Genomic DNA, 18,740 nt, shown 5'->3' on the forward strand with positions numbered 1-18,740 from the left:
TCAAAATACTTTGCGAGATATTACAATTATAAACTTAAAACAAGGCAATTTTACACCAAACGCCTAGTGATAGGCCTATTGTAATTGAAATATCTCGTAAAATACTTCGAATTTCGTTCTGAAATTTGTACACAATCTTCTCGATATAATTATAAATTATTTGAAAAAGCTAAAAAGATTTTTTTGGCTCCACCCTGAAAAAAAATTTGTTACTAATATTTGCATAATACATAAATTATTTAACAAAAACAAATATTACAAAAAAAATCCGCCGAGATCTTCCGAAAACGCAGCTTTTATTATTTAATGCTTTTTTCCAGAAATCTAATAGTTTCTCAGTTATGAGGGAATGAAAAATGTCCAATTCTATTAAATTTATAAAACTTTAAAAAATCACTATATTATTAAAAGTCGATATTTGTATGTATGTGATTTATGGACTCCCAAACGGCTTAACCAATTGCCGTAAAAATTTATGTATAGTAGGAATTTGTTATGGAGCGTGTTTGTGTGCTATTAGTGGGGATTATCTGCCTACAAGAAGGCGCTTCGGAACAAATTATGGTTTCCTCCTATTTCGTTGAAAGTCGCATCAACGTGCGATGGGTATTAGCTAGTACTTTATAAAGTTCAAAAACTCATAACTTGAAAAAAAAAATCAAATTCAGCCAAAGTAAAAAAATCGTGTCTATAATTTTCAGCTAAAGAGTGCAAAAAATTGAAGGGAACTAAAATTATAGTTGTAAATCGTGGAATGACTCGCATTCTGCAAATTTAAGACTTTTTTGGGGGTATTCTCATGTTAAAAGCAAATATTTTCTAAAGTCCCCCGAAATCAAATTTATTTTGATTACATAACTATATTAAGAAGATTATGTGAAAAATTCAGAATGGAACTCGAAGTGTTACGAGACATTTCAGTTATAACAGGCCTTTCGCTGGGCGTTTAGTGTAAAATTGCCATGTTTTATGTTTATAATTGTAATATCTCGCAAAGAATTCCACTGCCAAATTTTTACACAATCTTTTTAACACAATTTTAATACTTAAAGAAAATAATAAATAAAAAATTTGGTCCAGCCTTAAAAAAATTCAATTTGTTTCAAGTAATTGCAAATTTCATAAGTTATATAACAAAAAAATTGTGATTTTTTTTTGGTAAGCTTATTTGAAAACGCAACTTTTTTATTTAATATTTTTTTCCATATATCGAGTCGTTTCCGAGTTATCAGTGATTGAAAAATGTTCAATTTTATAGACTTCAAAAGTTCAAAAGCGAATAACTTGAAAAAAATATAATATTTAGCCAAACCAAAAAATACGTGTCAATTATTTTTAGCTAAAGAATGTAAGAAAACAGTTTGGAAGATGCTTGACGTTTATATTAAGCGCACATTGCTCTAATCTATTATATCTAGCATAAAATGAGTATTGTTAGATACCATTACTAGCGATAAATGTTAATTTTGGGACAGTTTTTGTACTCAGTTTTCTATGAAACTTCTATTTTTTTATTATACAATTCGTTTACTTGAGTCGGTTCAATGCATTAGCTAAATGAAGCCTTGAGTCTTTAATATATTTCCACGATGTAAACAATGAAAATGATAAAACGCTAATGGTTGTCCAACAGATCTCGTGCGATTGACCTGTTTACTGATTGAGAAATATTTTTCATAACCAACCGCGTCTTGGTGGTCGTTCATATCTATCTTGTACACTTCCGTATTATTATCGTGGTAACTGCCATGGACATGGCAGTTCGCGAATATCTGATTTCATTTTTGTTTTGTCCCCTTACGGGCCACAAGTGTCGACTTCCTCAATGATGATGCTGACTGTTAATTTTGAGATACTAGACGCAGTTTTTGCCGTCAATATTATATGAACAGCAGCCACAAATTTGGCAATTGTTTGTTTTTCAGGTAATCGTATTGGAGACTATGGATGTGCAAAGATGTAACGTGTATGATTATATTATCGCATTGTGTTTTGTGCGTGCAGGGTCAGCTAGGACGAAATCCTAGCTGACCCTACCCGTCTAATTCCTAGATGTGTCCTTTATAATAAATTACATTTTTTCCAAATGTGACAGGAATCTTTTAATGGCCACGGTTCAAAGAAGTTAAGCTTGTTTATTGGGGCTTTAACCTCCTGGTCGCTCGCCCGCGGTTCAAGTAAGAGGTATCAGATCTTGTAGCCGAACATTGATTTTCTCATCATCCATATATATGAGAATCAACCACGTGTTACAAGTTGCAAAATGACTGGTTTCGCCTAGGCTAATTTGTTGAGTAACATAAGTACTGAATGCCTGACAAGGTAGAACTCGTTAAAGGCGATGTTCGTAAGCATAACCTCTATTTTCACCTTCAGCAAATATTTCCCATCATGAAATTCGGTTATGCAAAAATTCCAGAAGTCAATAGCCTCCACGTTTGGCTGGAGCACCACTTCTTGCTTTTACGATTCAATCATCCGACGGATTACCCCAGCATGAATTAAAGTCATCAGTTTGTCTTCACATCTCGCCCTGAGCAGAAGCAAAAAATCGTCCCGCGCAAGTGAAACAGTCAATTCTACCTAAAAATCAATCGGTGCCTATCACACAAGCAGTCCATATAACAATAGCCTATACCTACTGTGCGATTTAGTGATGAGTGACGGTGCCCAGCAAAAAGCAACCCAGATACGACCGAACTGTGTTGCTGTTGATTTTTCGAAATGCCCCGTAAGACCAGCCATTCGGGAAGTGGAACAGTTATTAAAAGTGCAGATGAAACTCAATCTGGCTGAAGTGAAAACCCTACAAATGCATCATATTAAACATTGCGTGCTGATTTCGTTCAATAACATTAACCAAGCTGAGTCATTCGCCTCGCGAAACAACATGCAGCACACCGCCGAATGCGGCAATGTTAAATATAGCATTCCCGTATACATCGAGAACGGCGCTGTAGAAGTTCGTGTCCATGATTTGGCTACGCGTACCCCTGACGGCGCGATTAAAAAATGCTTGCAAAAATACGGAGAAGTAGACTCCGTTACACATGAGACTTGGAAGAATTTTTTCCCGGGCATCCCTAACGGTGTTCGTGTGGTGAGAATGCGTGTGACCAAGCCAATTCCCTCATACATAACCGTCACAGCGTTAGGAAGTGACGATGTTCTCATTCATCAAACATCGCTAGTCACGTACCCAGGGCAAATTCCTACGTGCCAGTTCTGCACGAAGAAGCTGCACCTCGGAAAACCTTGCGTAGAAACTGTTAAGGAAAACTTAACCAATCCAACTGAAATCATCCCAGAACCATCTTACGCTAAACCACTAACAGCTGCAAAACCAACAACCAGCAACAACAACAACGAAACGAATGCCGATAACGAACATAATAAAACGACCCTTAAGAGTAAAACGCAAACTGGAACATCCGACTGCGAGCAGCAGGAAAGTAGTACGGATGAGGACATGGACGTGAACGATAACGCGAAAGAAGACAAACGAAATAAACCTCAACTTGCAGTGGACAACATTGGCAATATTTCGCCACCTAGAAAAAGGATCTCAACACGCAGCAGAAAGCTGCGCCTGAACGAGACCAAAAATTTAATGTAGCTGTTTTTTTTTATTCATTGTAAAAAAACAAACAATCGGCCTCGTCGAGCTACCGCATTTGGGCCTAAATAAATTTATCAATTATAAAAAAAAAAAAGAATTAAAGTAACAGTTTCTTTTGTTCTTCCGACGAGTCACACAATATGAAAGGAAGTGTGTTATCAGACTCGGCATACTGAGTAGATATCGTGACCGATGTCTTCGGTGGCTCGAAATAGCAATCTTCCTCACCATTCTCCCATTAATTTGTTGAAACCAAACAAGATACAATTTTTTTACGAGTTACCGAAAAACATATTGCTTCTTAAATTTATTTTTGAAAAGTTTCGGGGGGGGCTTTAGCCCCCTAGCCCCCCCTCTGGCTACGTGCCTGATTGGAATGTTTGGTTGGGTTACTGTTATTGTTCCCTGGATATGTTTAGTTTTTGTTGTGATTCTTGTTCATGACTTGGGAATACACAGCCGGCAGTCAAACGTTATTCTTCGCGACTCTTGTGATTTCTCATCACGTTACCGTGCGATTTTATTCATGAGTTTACTACCGCATTTTTCTGTTAGACTAGCGAAATTTCATGATTTCAGGATTTTAGTCGCAATTTTCGTCATTTATATTCACGTTATCGTGAAATTTTAGTCATGAATAGAGTGATCATGATTTCTTAGTCACGATTTTAGATTTTTTTTGTCACGTGTTGTGTGGTTTTTATTCATGATTTCCGGATCATAGTCAAGACTTTTGTAACTTTATCACAAGTTATGTGATTTGTGTTCATGATTTCTGGATCTTAGGCACGATTTTCGTAATTTCTGTTCATGTTATCGTGATATTTTATTTAAGAGCTTAGTTTCAAATTTGCCAGGAAGAGTAATGTGACTAAGGTCCATGATATCAGCAGTTTTGTCATGGTATTCCTAAATTCTCTTCGCCTTATCGTGATCTGTAATTTGTTGGTTACTATCGGGTTTTTTTACTCGGAATAACGTGACAATATGAACTAAATCATAAAAAATGTGACTGAGTTGTGAGCACTATATCACGCACACTATTTGGGGTTCCCAACGCAGTATTCGTTATCTTTCAAGACATTAGAATGAACCTTATCACAATAACCGATTTAAGAGGTCCTAATTGTTGCCTTTTTCATATAGAAAGGATAAGCAATCACTCTGAAAACCAACTTTTTAACCGAGGCCCGGAAGGCCGAGTCTCATATACCATTCGACTCAGTTCGTCGAAATTGACAAATGTCTGTATGTGTGTGTGTTTTCAAAACTCACTCATTTTTCTCAGAGATGTCTGAACCGAATCGCTCAAACTTGATTTCAAATGAAAGGTATAACGCTCCCATAAGCTGCTATTATTTTTTTTGTCGATCGGACTTCCGGTTCCGGAGTTACGGGTTGAAGAGTGCGGTCACCCAGCAAATTCCCATATAAAATGGTATCATCAGGATGTCCAAATGGTGTAATACATATTAAAAAGGGTGCAGCATAACTCGGATTTGCGGATCTAGATCACTTGGATCTAGATCACGCAGCTTTGACCCCATTGGCCACCTATGACGGTTCTTGATGCCCCCAGGTACTTTCCAAGTTCGTAAGTTAATCTCATACCTTTTTCTCAGGAAATTCTTGACCGATTTTTATGAACTTGGTTTCAAATGAAAGATACAATACTCCCATAGACTGTCATTGAATTTCATTCATATCTGACATTTGACCCTTGAGTTACAGGATGGTTATTGCGGCCTCATAGGAATTTCTCATATAAACCGGTACAATCGTAATACTTCAAAGATTAAAAATTTATTTCTATTTGCAAGTCTTGGTCACATAATTTCTATCACTGATGGCCAATCGAAGATTGCTTGAATATATTGTCCACTATCGACAGTTCCGGAATTCTCGGGTTTTGTAGGTATTCCAGAATTAGTCACATCAATTACTCGGTGATGACTGAACCGATTTGCATAAACCAAATATCAAAGGGCGGCTTAATATGCTGTTGGGGTGTTGCATACTCCAAATTTGATATCGAGAAGATCGGATCAATTCATCTTATAGTGATAAATTGATTTTGTCACGCATTTTATTATATAAGTTTTGCCAATAGTTGGTGATAAATACGCACGGTGTCTTTGTCGAACAACTTTATTCAAAAAAATTCGGCATCTGTAAAACTTCGGGATATGAAAGAATGGACTTTTTTCTTTCATTTGAAAGTAAAATTAAAATATTCTGTCGGGGGGTCTATAACAACTTTTTATTTTAAAGTTTTTTGATTAAAAACTTAAGTTTTTAATGAAATTTATTAGCATTTTTGCAACTAATTGGTACTATAGGCATTCAAAAAATACTAAAAGTGAGAATCTGATGAACAATCCTATTGTCTACTACTTCGTAGAATGCTATAAATCGATATAAAATCACCCGAGAAAGTTATTACAATTTTACCAGCTTTAGGTGTGCGCACGGCCTATGGATTAACAAGGACTTACAAAAAAAATGTTGGGTTTAAATGAACAGTAAATTCAGATAAATTTCAATGTATACAAAGTCCCATTCTGAGCAGAAAAAAATATATTTTTAGATTTCTCCGGGTCTTGGGCGAAAATGACACTTATTTGAATGAACTAAAGTAGACAGTTCGAGTCATTGTAATAAACGACGGATTTTATTGCAATTTTCGGTTGAGAATCCTGTTTGTCTTTATCAACATTAAAAGAAAGATGATTGAAAAAGCTTTTCGAGTTTTGTATCCATGTTTGTTATCTCTTGGGGTAGATTCATCAGAATTTATAGATGCAGATTTTTGCTTGTCCTCAAATTTAATTTCCAAATCGAGCACACTTCACATAATCTTAGAAAAAAGAATAAAACCATGTTCCATAATTTCCTTTGAGAAGAAATTCCGGAGTCGTTAATCGTTGTACACGGATCACAACAGAAAACGAACAAAAAAGTATCAGGCTGTACCAAACATTCAAGTAATACAAGTCTGTTTATTGAAGATTTCCCTCATAATATGGGATAAGAGCAAAGACAACATATCAAGAAGACAGAGTTGCCAGTTCAGCTCAGAATCTGGAGACATTAACCGCAACACGTCTTTCGGGTAATGGTAATACTTTCTACATCTACTTTTATATTGAGATCGCTACCTTCGTACAATAGACAAAACCTTTATTTCTCATTTACTATTACGATTTCTGTTCAATGTACAGCGATTTCCAAAAGTTAACAAACTTGAACATAAATCTCATCGAATTATTTTTCTATCCTTCATGAAGCTGTCAATCAGGATTCTCACTCGAAATCAAATCAAATGACTGAATATCTAATCGAGTTTTGATAAAATATAAAGTTAAAATTCAGGCCAAAGATATCCCACAAGATGCTAACGAGCAAAAAGGTGGATTCAAGGTTACATCAAGCATATTCCAGAATGGGTGAAGAAAAATAGAAGAAACAAGTACAGTGGAGACCCGATTTTATCAGCCCCCATTTCATCTGCCCCCGATTTTATCAGCTTTCTGACCCGATTTGATTAGCTACAGTTGGTAGTTTAATGGGCTCTAGCAGACGAACCAAGTTGAATGCGAGTAAATCCTTTCTTAGGCATATATTTCTTATCTTAGAGATCCGAAAAATAATAATATTATTTTTTAAAATTTTGCGCTGTCAGACCCCCTTAAGGGGAACTTAAAGTAAATAATCAGAAAAGGTTGCAAGGCTATATCTAAGGAACAAGGAAGAATATTTTATGAGCTTCGGTTTATTAAAAAGACAGAAAAATATATGTCCCGATTTTATCAATGTCCCTGTTTTATCAGATTAAAATTCGCCAAGGGGCTGATAAAAACGGGTCTTTACTGTATATCTGCAACAGAAAAAAATTGTTTCATTTTGCTGTATTGCCCAGCATCTTTCAAAAGAGTCTTAATTTCGTTCAAATTTTATCTACTCTTCTCTATATCTCCATGCTCCTAAAATATCATTGGTGCGCATAAAACGATGGAATCTGGAATTATATTTTTTCCGCTTAAAGGTGGGACTTTGCTATCATTCAGGTTCTCTGAGCATACTGTTAAAATAAGGTAATCCATTTTTTTACAAATGAAAATGTTTTTGGAATAAAGCTCCTTTACCAATAGGCCCCGTGCGAATCTAGAAACTTTGAACAAAATTTAATATCTTTCTCTGGCGATTTTAGACGCGCTGTAGTTTTTAACAAAGGTGTACACAATGAAATTGTCCATCAGATTCTCACTTTTGGTAATATTTGTATGTCTAAAGTACTACCTAGCGGCAAAAATGTGAACCAGTTTCATTGAAAAACTTAAGTTTTCAAACAAAAAAACATCAAAATAAAAAGTTGTTCTGGAGCCCCCGATAGAATATTTTAATTTTACTTTCAAATGAAAGGGAAAAGCGCATTCTATCACATGCTGAAGTTTTAGCGAGGCCGATTTTTTTTTCGAATAAAATTGTTCTACCAAACACACCGTGTACGAATGAGAACATATACTATCCTATTTCAGTATCGTCAATTGGGTTCTTGCGGATTAGATTTCAATGTATTTTAGTCAACTGTAACATATTTTTACTACAAATTTTATATCAAATGATAGAATCTAACGACATTCTTACTATGACTTTCAGCTATCAACTCAGTATCGTTTGTTGGTTTTAATCAACGATTTTATTTAGGCTAGCCTCAATTCGGTTGATTTCTTAACTGTGTTTTCGATTTAAATATAACACTTATCTTTAGAAAAAGTGCATCTTTTATAATCTAGCCAAATATTAAAAGAAGCCTTTCCACAACTTATTCGCTACACACTTAATTTGAATTACTGGATACAGCAAAATTTTGCTGGGGCTTTGAACAGCAAACCGTTCGGTAATCAATTCAATAAAACATTTCGGTTACCGAACTCTCCGCAATCCGTTCTCGCCAAACGTCAAAAAATACTGGTCAGTCAGCAGTTTCCTCTGAAAATGGTGACTTGACAGATGATTTGCTCTACCTGTTTTTAAATTTTTGACGTGGTTCGGTAATGTTGGTACAATTTTTTGAGCAATCAGTCAGTATTTTACTGGATAATGTTTATGTACCGAAAACTACAGAAGTGCTGATAAATTTAGTGAAAAATATTGCTGGTCTCAACAAATTATTCGAACAATTGCTGAAAATTGCTAAAAAATGAAAACTTTACCGCAATTTTTTAAACAATTTGCTGACAGCTCCTTAAAAATATCACTTTACTGTTCAAGTCGTCAACAGATATTACTCTCCGCAAAACAGATCTATCTTTGTCACACACGTCCATAGCGAACTAGTCCCAAGCCGTGTGGTGTCCGGCGGGCTGAAATCTTTTTGCACTATTTCAACCAAGAATAGAACCTCTGGGAACTGCTCCCATGTCGTAAGAGGCGACTAACAACATGCTAGGAGTTCCTAGGCCGAGGTTTTGTTCCGTACCGAAGACTTAATCTGGGCGGACCTTAAGGTTTTCCATATTACCCTCTTTCCAGTCTGTATTTAGTGAATCACTGACATATACCTTTTCTGATTCGCCTTTCTTGATTGTGTACCAACGTTTTAAGTTTCTTCTGGCGGTTGTATATTAGCCGTAAATGACGAAATCTAATTCTACACTAAGTAACAGAATATATTAATATACCGGCACTTCCACGCCAAGGTTTAACTTCCAAAGCTTTGGTTTAAAAACCGTTTTTAAAAAATGGAAACTTTCATGTAGGAAATTTATTGAATTGGCCTAAGATGGAGCTGTCGAATTTCACAAAAAGCTTTTTATGTTGCAAGTGATCTGTAGTTGTGTTAAATTAGGTATTTTCCTATTATATTTGGAACCGTCTACCGACAAATCTACATTTACGAATACCTCCAAAAGTGACTTCTTGAGGTCTCATGAAGGCCTGACACTAGCTTTATGATACTTTTGCTTTTCTAAACAGTAATAAAAATCTCAACATTCAAGAACTTCACTTTGTCAGAAAATGTAGGGCCATCGGAAGCTAAAGCTTCGTAAAATCGCACTCCTGGTCCTTTTTTCAGTGCAGTACTCTACGTCACTCGTTCAAATTTGCACCGCTCTTATGGTAGTCGGTATTTGCTAGTATTACTGTTCTCCCATCCATTCTGGTAGTCAAACGGTGGGATAGCAAAATTCTTACAAGTTTCCTATCTCATGCCTCCACGCGATTCTAAGTCTATTGATGACATTTGGTCCTTAGACCGCAGAATGAGAGGGTGCGAACAGAATGAGAGGGTGCGAACAGATCTAGTCGAGAAAACATTGCCGTAAAAATGAATAGTTGATCGGAAATTAGCCACAATACGACTAATCTGACTAGTATCTATGAACACGGCTCAATACGTATTGAAAATTCGCCGCGTCTGTTTTTATGAACCTAATTTAAAGCTCCGTTATTGCTAACAAGCCCGTGCATCAGATTAACAATCCTTTATATTTCCCTTCAGTGTTCGGTATTATCGCTCGTATACTTGTATTCCACAAACAATCCGATATGGAAAATAAGAAATACTTTCCTTGATTTATAACATCTCGCGCTATTTTTGCCAGTATAATATGCTGTCACTTGGTAGTTTTCAAGCCAATAAATATATCGTAGAGAAGAAGTAGCGAGTTCTGTCCAAATACTGTTGCAATAAATAGTGATCCGGCCCATTACGCAGATAAGATTAGCTTTTCCAGGCAATACTCCCACGATCGGCTGTGTGGAGTTCAAATTGTTTTTGTTTAGGGAACATAGTATACTCTCGGTAGCCGGCTGCCCAGAGTTTAAAAATAACCAAAAACTAAACAAGATCATCTCTTTTTCGAGTGATCGTGCACTCGAAGACTAACTAAACAACTACCTAATAAAATATGCTTTACAGGTCGCCTCGTTTGCTTGGAGCGAATCCTAGACCTGATACCCTTCCAAACCACCAACTCCGCGACACCTATGGAAGAGTCTGATGAATCGTCGTCCTTCCGTTAAGTAGGTGGAGCATCAACACTTCCTGTCTACCTTATCCTTTATCCTTCCCCGTGAACGATGGAGATGGGGGCGGCCGGCAATGATGGCTATCATGCTGTTGAGGTTTTAATATGGGTCGGATTGGTATGAATTCCTACTTACCACTTCCTAAGCAACTCTTATTAGATAATCAGCAGTCAAACATGATGAAGTCAGTGTGCAATCCGCCAAAATCATCGTCACAACGCAACGCAACGCAACGTCCATAGCGAACTAGTCCCACCGTTTGATCACATTGTTTTTTCAAATTGATGTTCTCCCAGCCAACATATTGATTCACTTTAATAAGTTGCAATTCGATTAACTGTACTCTTAAACGATATAAATTGATTGTATAAAATGCACAGATCCCTTCTATGTGAACAAAAGTGGAGGCCATATACGTACAACAAATCGGTATAGTAGAACTATTTGATTTACAACGAATTTTGATCTCATCAGAAGCATTATACAATCATCTAGCTTATCTGTTTATATGTGATCAACTTTACAATCATACATGAAGGTTTATGCAGCTTAAGAAGGTCCCAAATGTTGTAACAAGGAGTATTTTTTTAAAAATAATATGAAAATAAAAAATCAGGATGAAATTTCTATAATTCTGTTATAAGACATAGTTACACCCACACTGGTAGATATGTTTTTCACGGGTGAGTTTGGAGTTACTGGAACATCAAATATTAAATTACCTGCTACGATTTACTTCCACAGTTTCGAACCTGAGATCTTCGTATTCCCAGCATAGCCGCTATGTACTCACCTATTTATACACTGTCAAGCAACGATTATATTTGATCATTTTTATCGCTTTGTGATTACGATCTAAAAATACCATAATCCAACCTAAATATGGCCCTCCAATGATACCTTCTATACCTGTCAAATCAAAACCTACATTCTTTACTCAAGCCATTTTTTATTGCTCAAATATTGAACTAGTCTGGCAGAGAATTTGCGAAGTACTATAAGGAGGTGACTATTTTTTTGAACGATTTTGCAGTTTAATCCAATTGCAAATTAATTTCTATACAATGTTTCAAAATTTCCGCATGTACAATTTTGTTTTAAGTTGTAGTGGACTAATAAATAACTTCAAGACAAAATTGTATTTCGATCACAGATTTGCATTTTATGTGAACTTTTTACAACAAAACATAATTTTTGCTTCCACTATTTGTAATTTTGATTTAGTCTGTCATTATTTGTAATTTATTGTAAACTTTTATATACGATTGCTGGTTTGCTGGGCTTTGTGTGTTTCAAACAACTCGAATAATTAAAAATCAAATTCGATTTTGTTCTGTTTGCTTCCATTTCTGGACAGCACGTTTATAAAAGAAGCAAATGAGTTATTTTAAATCTTCGATCTTTTCCTAATACACTAGTGATAACTCTATTTGTTTTTTGTACGGACTTGTCACCTTCAGATTCGTCCAAATCTGAAATAATCAGATCCGTCAAGATATCGAAAATATATTTTTTATCTAATTGTCAGCTAATAATTATTGCTGAAATAATACCATTAATGGTAGAAGTATGATTCGAAACAACATCATCTTGAATATAATCAAACCTGCTTACCATGTTCTTGAACATCTATTACGAAAAAAATATTTACACAGCTAAACTAAAAAGGCAACCGTTTAGCGAAGCTACAACCAGAAAAAAATATTTCACAAACAGTACTACTTTCATTAGTTGATATCTAAAATCAATCGACCCATCAAATACGTCATTACGAAGAAAATCTACTCTGCAATACCGATAGGAAATTAGTTTGGCTTTGAAATATAAAAGATTTATGGCTCTCTTATTCTCATATTAGGAGATCACTTCAAAAATTGACCCGCCTATCGAGTCCCAGAGGGCCAAGTGTCACATCCTATTCGATTCAACTCGTCGAGTCCACAAAATGTCTGTCGGTGCATGTGTGTGCCAGATAAAGCCGCTCAATTTTTTTTAGAGATGGTTGAACCGATTTGCATAAACTTACTTTCAAATGAACGGTTCTAACGCTCCCACAAACTGCTATTGTATTTTTTGTTCATCCTGCTTCCGGTTCCGGAATTACGGGTTGAAGACTGCGGCTACATATCAAATTCCCATGTAAACTGAAGATGTCCAAATGATGCAATACATATTGCAGTCGTTCCCTTGTAAATATGTGCAAAGTGTAATAAGAATGTAACAGACATTTTCACAATTATATTGGCTATTGGATAAATGAGAAAGGCACAATTACACCATCAGGTGGATTAAAACAGGTTTTTTTTATATCTACTGCTCGTACCTATTACTCGCTAGAAGCTGGGCATTTCATAAAAAATGGATTGAACAAATAATACTCCAAATTTTGTGAAAGAGTTCACGTGGTAATTTCATTACCATGTTGCGTGAAATTGTAAATGATTAAGGATATCTGCTATATATCACCAGCACGCAAACTAGATTGTAAATCATGTACTAGTTCACGAACACATGAATAATATTTTATGGTTTCGTAAACTATTTCACGAAAACATATGGTAAGTTGTGACTATTATATTAGGTATCACGAATTAGTTCACGAATATATGAATAATATATCATGATTTTGTAAACTATATGAAGAGCACGGCTATTAGATCGTGACTAATATATTAGAAATAATGAATTAGTTCACGAGGATTGATTGGATCTGTGAATATATTTCCGAATTTTGTGAAATAGTTCACGAGAAAATATTTAGAGCATTTTGTTTTTTTTTTAACTTATGTCCCAAAAGTTATAAACTAGTTCGCGTACTGAAAATCGAGTTATGAATGCCATGGCAGAAACTGAGACCAAAGTTCACAAACAAAAAATTCCAAATATTTCCACTAATAAAAGCGTTACTGAAGGGAAATTGAACATTATTATAAAATCCATGATTGTTTTTCATGGTCCTGTTTTCATAACGTTAAAACGTGATTGTTCCAGAATTCATGGCACTTTATTCACGGTTTTAGGAATTTTTTTTGTATAAAAATCAGTGAACGCAAAGATTCTGTTTTGTTTACCCCTTGCTAATCGCCAGGTCAACTCACTCAAAAAAAACCCTTCGATCGAATAACGTACGCTACCGCACGAAACTAACCTTCTATAGAACACCTATTAGAACGGTTGTCTTATCGACTATGCTGGACTAACTTACACCGCAATTCAACAGGAAACATCTTTCCAATTAATTGAAAATACAAAGTATACTTTTGGTGATAGAGACATTCAAAGACAAATAAGATGTTGACAGAAAAAGTTCAATAATTTTGCAACAGTTGAAATTTGATAGTTTGTGTTGAACGATTTTTTCCCCAAATATTATTCTCTATCACTCCTCGAGAGATTCTTAACCATGAACCAAACACCCTGTATATGATAGAGCTCGATAGTTTAATCGCAGCAAATTAGTCTGCATACTCCCACTACTTCAAGTGTGTTCGGAAACCCATCTCAGTTGAATCTTTTGAGACCGAGCAACATCTGTATAGATATTCTATTCGATCGCATCCGTCGTCCCGATCCCCAACTTTTTTTAATCGTCAACAGATGCCAAAATAATATAAATTCAAGTGTTTCATCCGCAATTGATTTTTATCGTGATTAATGAAACTTGAACAAATACGAAAAAATGAAATAGAAATTTGTTGAGTGTGGAATGCCGTCCTTGATTTTGCCACTCGGGGCGGTTGCCCCCTTCGACCTCCCTCCCCCCTCCTCCCTTAGCGTCGTCTTGTCTACTTGAAAATACACTATGTCGATTTAGTAACCACTAGTTTAGCTCGCGAAACGACTATTCCAGATGACGATGCAGGTCATTTTAAGTACCGTATGCGTGATATTGTTGGCACTATTATGCGATCCAAGCTGAAGCTGGCGAAGAAACATGAGATCAGCGAGTTTACAGCGTGGAAGACCGTAAAGGAAGATTGTGAGGCGTGGTTTAAGACTTCAAGAAACACATTCCTTTAAAGAAAAATTTAAAAAAATCATTGCACGCATACGGTAATGTTTGTGTATCTTCTTTTATCCCTGAGTTATACGTTACTATAAATATGTATACAAACTTCCCTTCCATCCATGCTTTATCGTTTACTCGAAACGAACCAACCGTCCCTTTTTGCGATCTGCCACCGCACTCGTCGGTAAACATTCGCACACTGTCGCTCACAATGTGCCCTATACTTTACCAACCCAACTACCAACAACGCAGATCCCTAGTGAGGAAACCAGAAAACTATCCCCCACTCAGCGCCACAGCGCCACAGCCGGTGGTCGGCACACTATTTCTCAACTATAACAAAACTTATTTTCTTTAGTGCATAAGTCGAGTGGATCAGGAGGGCATGCCAGCGAGTAGGGCCAAGAATCGCGATCAAGTGGAGCGTGAAAGGTTGCAATTGCATTTGTACTTAGCCTTGCATATACATATATGTATGTGGGTATGCAAGTAGGTACGTGCGGCGCGAGAAAAAGTGCATCGAACGACGCGATAGCAGTTACATACGTCGTATCGTTCTTGCAAGTGCCCGCTCTTCGTTAATTCAATTTTTCCTCGTCGTCTGAGTCTGGGCGAGTGCAGTTCAGTAATATACATACAGTCGTGGATCGATGGTTGGGTCATCGTATCGAACTAACTAATGCATTCGATTCGCTTGCTGGGACGATTGACACGTGCTAAAATTGCAATTGCTCGATGCTCACCCTCGAATCCAGCAAGAATCCTTCTGCAATATTCCTCCTGCTCCAACATACTCGCAGTCGAGTCTTTGAGTGCGTCTTATTTCGAATAGTTTTTTCTGATAGTGGTACTTCACTTGTATCGACAAGTAGTGATCGAAATACACTTGTCTGTCGATATAATTGAAGTGAAGTGATGGTGGAATTTAAAGTTACTGCCTATACTGCCCATAATCGAAGGTCTGTTCAATACTCTATGGGATTCGTTATCTATATGGGACTGACTTGCGATTATATGCAGTATACGACAATCGTTTTTTTTTCTTTTAAGGCCAATACTGCGATCCAGACACTGTTAAACCTGTTGCTTCTCTTTTACACTTATATTAGAAAATGAGGTATAATATTCATCATTGTGAAACTCTTCTCCGTTGCATAGAAAAGGTGAGGTAACGTAGGTCTATATAAAATGATTCCGATTAATGTAAAACTGAAAGATTGCTGCGAAATTAAAAAAAGTAACAAAACATAGTAATGACTATGGTATCTTCTTCGGGTCAAAAGTAATAGGGAAAATAGAAAATCTAAAATAATCTTATCGAAGGAAGACATTGGAATCTTCTCGTGCATAAATCGTATTGCAACCACTGCAACGTCGTCCAGAATATAAATTTAGCGGAAATATTAATTTTTTACTAAAAATAAATAACTTATAATATGTTGATGAGAAGTAGTGCTTTGCAAGACCGTTTAAATAGCAGTTAAAACATTTTTTAAGCCCCCCTTTGAATATCTTAACCAGGCATAAGTCTCCTTCAAAAAAATTAAATATGTATTCTGTATTCCTAGTTTTAAGATGAATTTTATTCTCCATTAAAACTATTGTCTCCTATCTTGGAAATAGAATTGTATCCCTAGTTTTAAGATATCTGTAAAATTTCTCATTATTATTTGTTCCCGCTTTTATATACCAAACTATTCTCCTAGTTTTAAGATAACTGTTAAATATTTCGTAAAAAACTATTTCTCCCCTTTTGAATGTCAAACTGGACTCCTTGTTTTAAAATTTAAAAAAAAAATCTTTTGTCCCCACTCTTGTATATAGAACTACAAATCGTTCGTGTTTGACTATCGTTCATATTATGTAAATTATCGCACAAATCTTGAACTGTTCATGTGTGGAATCAGTTGACGGTGGGTGTTTGATGGCAACGGACGGGGCATTTATTCAGGAGACAGTATACTGAGAAGACAATTTTTGGAAGCTATGAACTGGTTAGTCAATTGATGAGTACGGTGCATATCATTAGATTGGAATCAACACGAATTACATCGAGAAACGATAGGCGATCACACTTTTGCTTTATTATCTCCTGGCTCGTTTTTAAATTTCTAGTATCTCCCATAATTTCTGTCCCACCGTTCCTATTCTTCAAGTTTTCACTTTTCGCTGGGTTCTAGGCCCGCGTATAAATGAATTCTCCTGAAAAAGACAGTGGGATAAATGGATGTCGAACAGGATTCACCATCGAAGAGAGTCCGATTCTCGTTCAAAAAATCATACGTTATTTTAATACGTACCATATCTGATCTTCTTTCGGATCAAAGATAAATACTCTAAAGCTTTCGAAAAAAAAAATCAGCCGCTACAGAATGTTTTACCACATAAACTCAGAATAGTGATCTCCTATCTAAAGCAAGCAACTGGCATTACAAACGACAAGTTTTATCTGAAGGACTACCGTGTCCACATGTCTGTTCATATAGTTGAGATCGACGGTGGGGTTACTGAATCGATCTGATCTTGCATGGGGTGAATAGGGTTGGCTTTTTCAAGGACCCCTTTCTCCAGTGAGTGAGATTTTGAATCACAGGATGGGATGAAATTGTATGCCCCTCCAAACTCGTATCGCGTCTGCGATTGTGTTGTCTAAGCAAATGTTCTTCGACAAGGTTCGTCTGCGTGTTCATACCGCGCGTCATGTTTTGCATTAAATGCAAGAAAACGATCCCCTTGTGGGGACATCTGTGACTGTTTCTGCTGTTCTGTACATCAGGAACAACGAAAATCCCAAACATTTCAATCAGAGTTGCATTTTAGTGCAGGATTGGTTGGGTCTAGGATAGTTGCCGAGAACGTTATGATTTCGGGTAACTTCTAGCGGCACTGAGGAGACTTCAACTTTCACGGTACGGGATGGAGTTAAATCTTCACGATGATAAAAGATCTAACTTTCTTCACGATCTTTTCTACAGCATTAAGGAGATAAATCATAAATTATTCCTCGGTCTTTTCATTTCGAGCAATAATTTATGATTTAACTTCATTTATTTTATAACACAGATCAAGATTTCAGTGCGTCTCTAAGGTTAGCGCCCTTGACGCGGGCCAACCGCACGCTACGGACCTGCATGCTGATGCAGCCCCTCGATATCCAAAAAGACTGATGTGTTTTTCTCTTTGTGAGCATAGGTGGTTTGAATTTCCCTTGCAATCAACACAAGAAAATCGTTTAATTATTAGTTGTTGAAGATTGTGTATAAGAAATGTTAAATAAACAAGCAAACAACAGTTTCTTATTTATCCGAATTGTCGTTTTGATTTTTTGTCAGTTCACATACATTGTGGCTTTTAAAGTAAAAATGATCCAGCAGAACTAGAATGGTTAAATGGATTAGCTAATAAAATAGCGATGAGCAGATTCCACTTAAAATAATCGAATAATCTGAAGTAATTCCAACAGGAATTCACTTTGATTCCAAGTAATCTAGAGTAATTGAGCAATTTTACAGTAATCGTGTAATCAATTATTAATCGGACTTTCGATAGAATAATCTTTAAAACCATGAAATAATCTAGGTAATTTTTTTCGTGAGTGATATGTAATCAACGCTGTTGGAAACCCCTTGGTCGTACCATATACGTCGATCTAAATGTTTCCGAGCATTGTTAAAGGACACAAGAAGAAGCGGGCGTCCGTTTGTAGCTGTCAGAAAAGTTCACCGAGCACGCCGTCTCAGATGGCACAAATACACAAGCTCCAACTAAATTCCGAATACTGCCCAAACAAAAGGCCCTTTTCAGGGCCATCATTTATCAACAAAGAATCGAATTGAAGTTTTGTTATTACAAGCATCAGAAAGTGGCTTGCCAAGAGCGTTGGATAGTAAGTGAGCCCCTTGTGAACAATATCGTCGGCTTGTCGGAGAATGGCACGAAATAAAAAGTTATTTGTGTGATTTGACAGTTTCGTGTAATGATTCAATTTACAATAACATTCATTAAATGCTCTTTTTAGGATTACCATATAGATAAATATGTTCGAATATTTTAGATTTCGATGTACGTGTATCGATA

The sequence above is a fragment of the Topomyia yanbarensis genome, chromosome 2 (assembly GCF_030247195.1).
Source record: "Topomyia yanbarensis strain Yona2022 chromosome 2, ASM3024719v1, whole genome shotgun sequence".
In the NCBI taxonomy this organism is placed as follows: domain Eukaryota; kingdom Metazoa; phylum Arthropoda; class Insecta; order Diptera; family Culicidae; genus Topomyia; species Topomyia yanbarensis.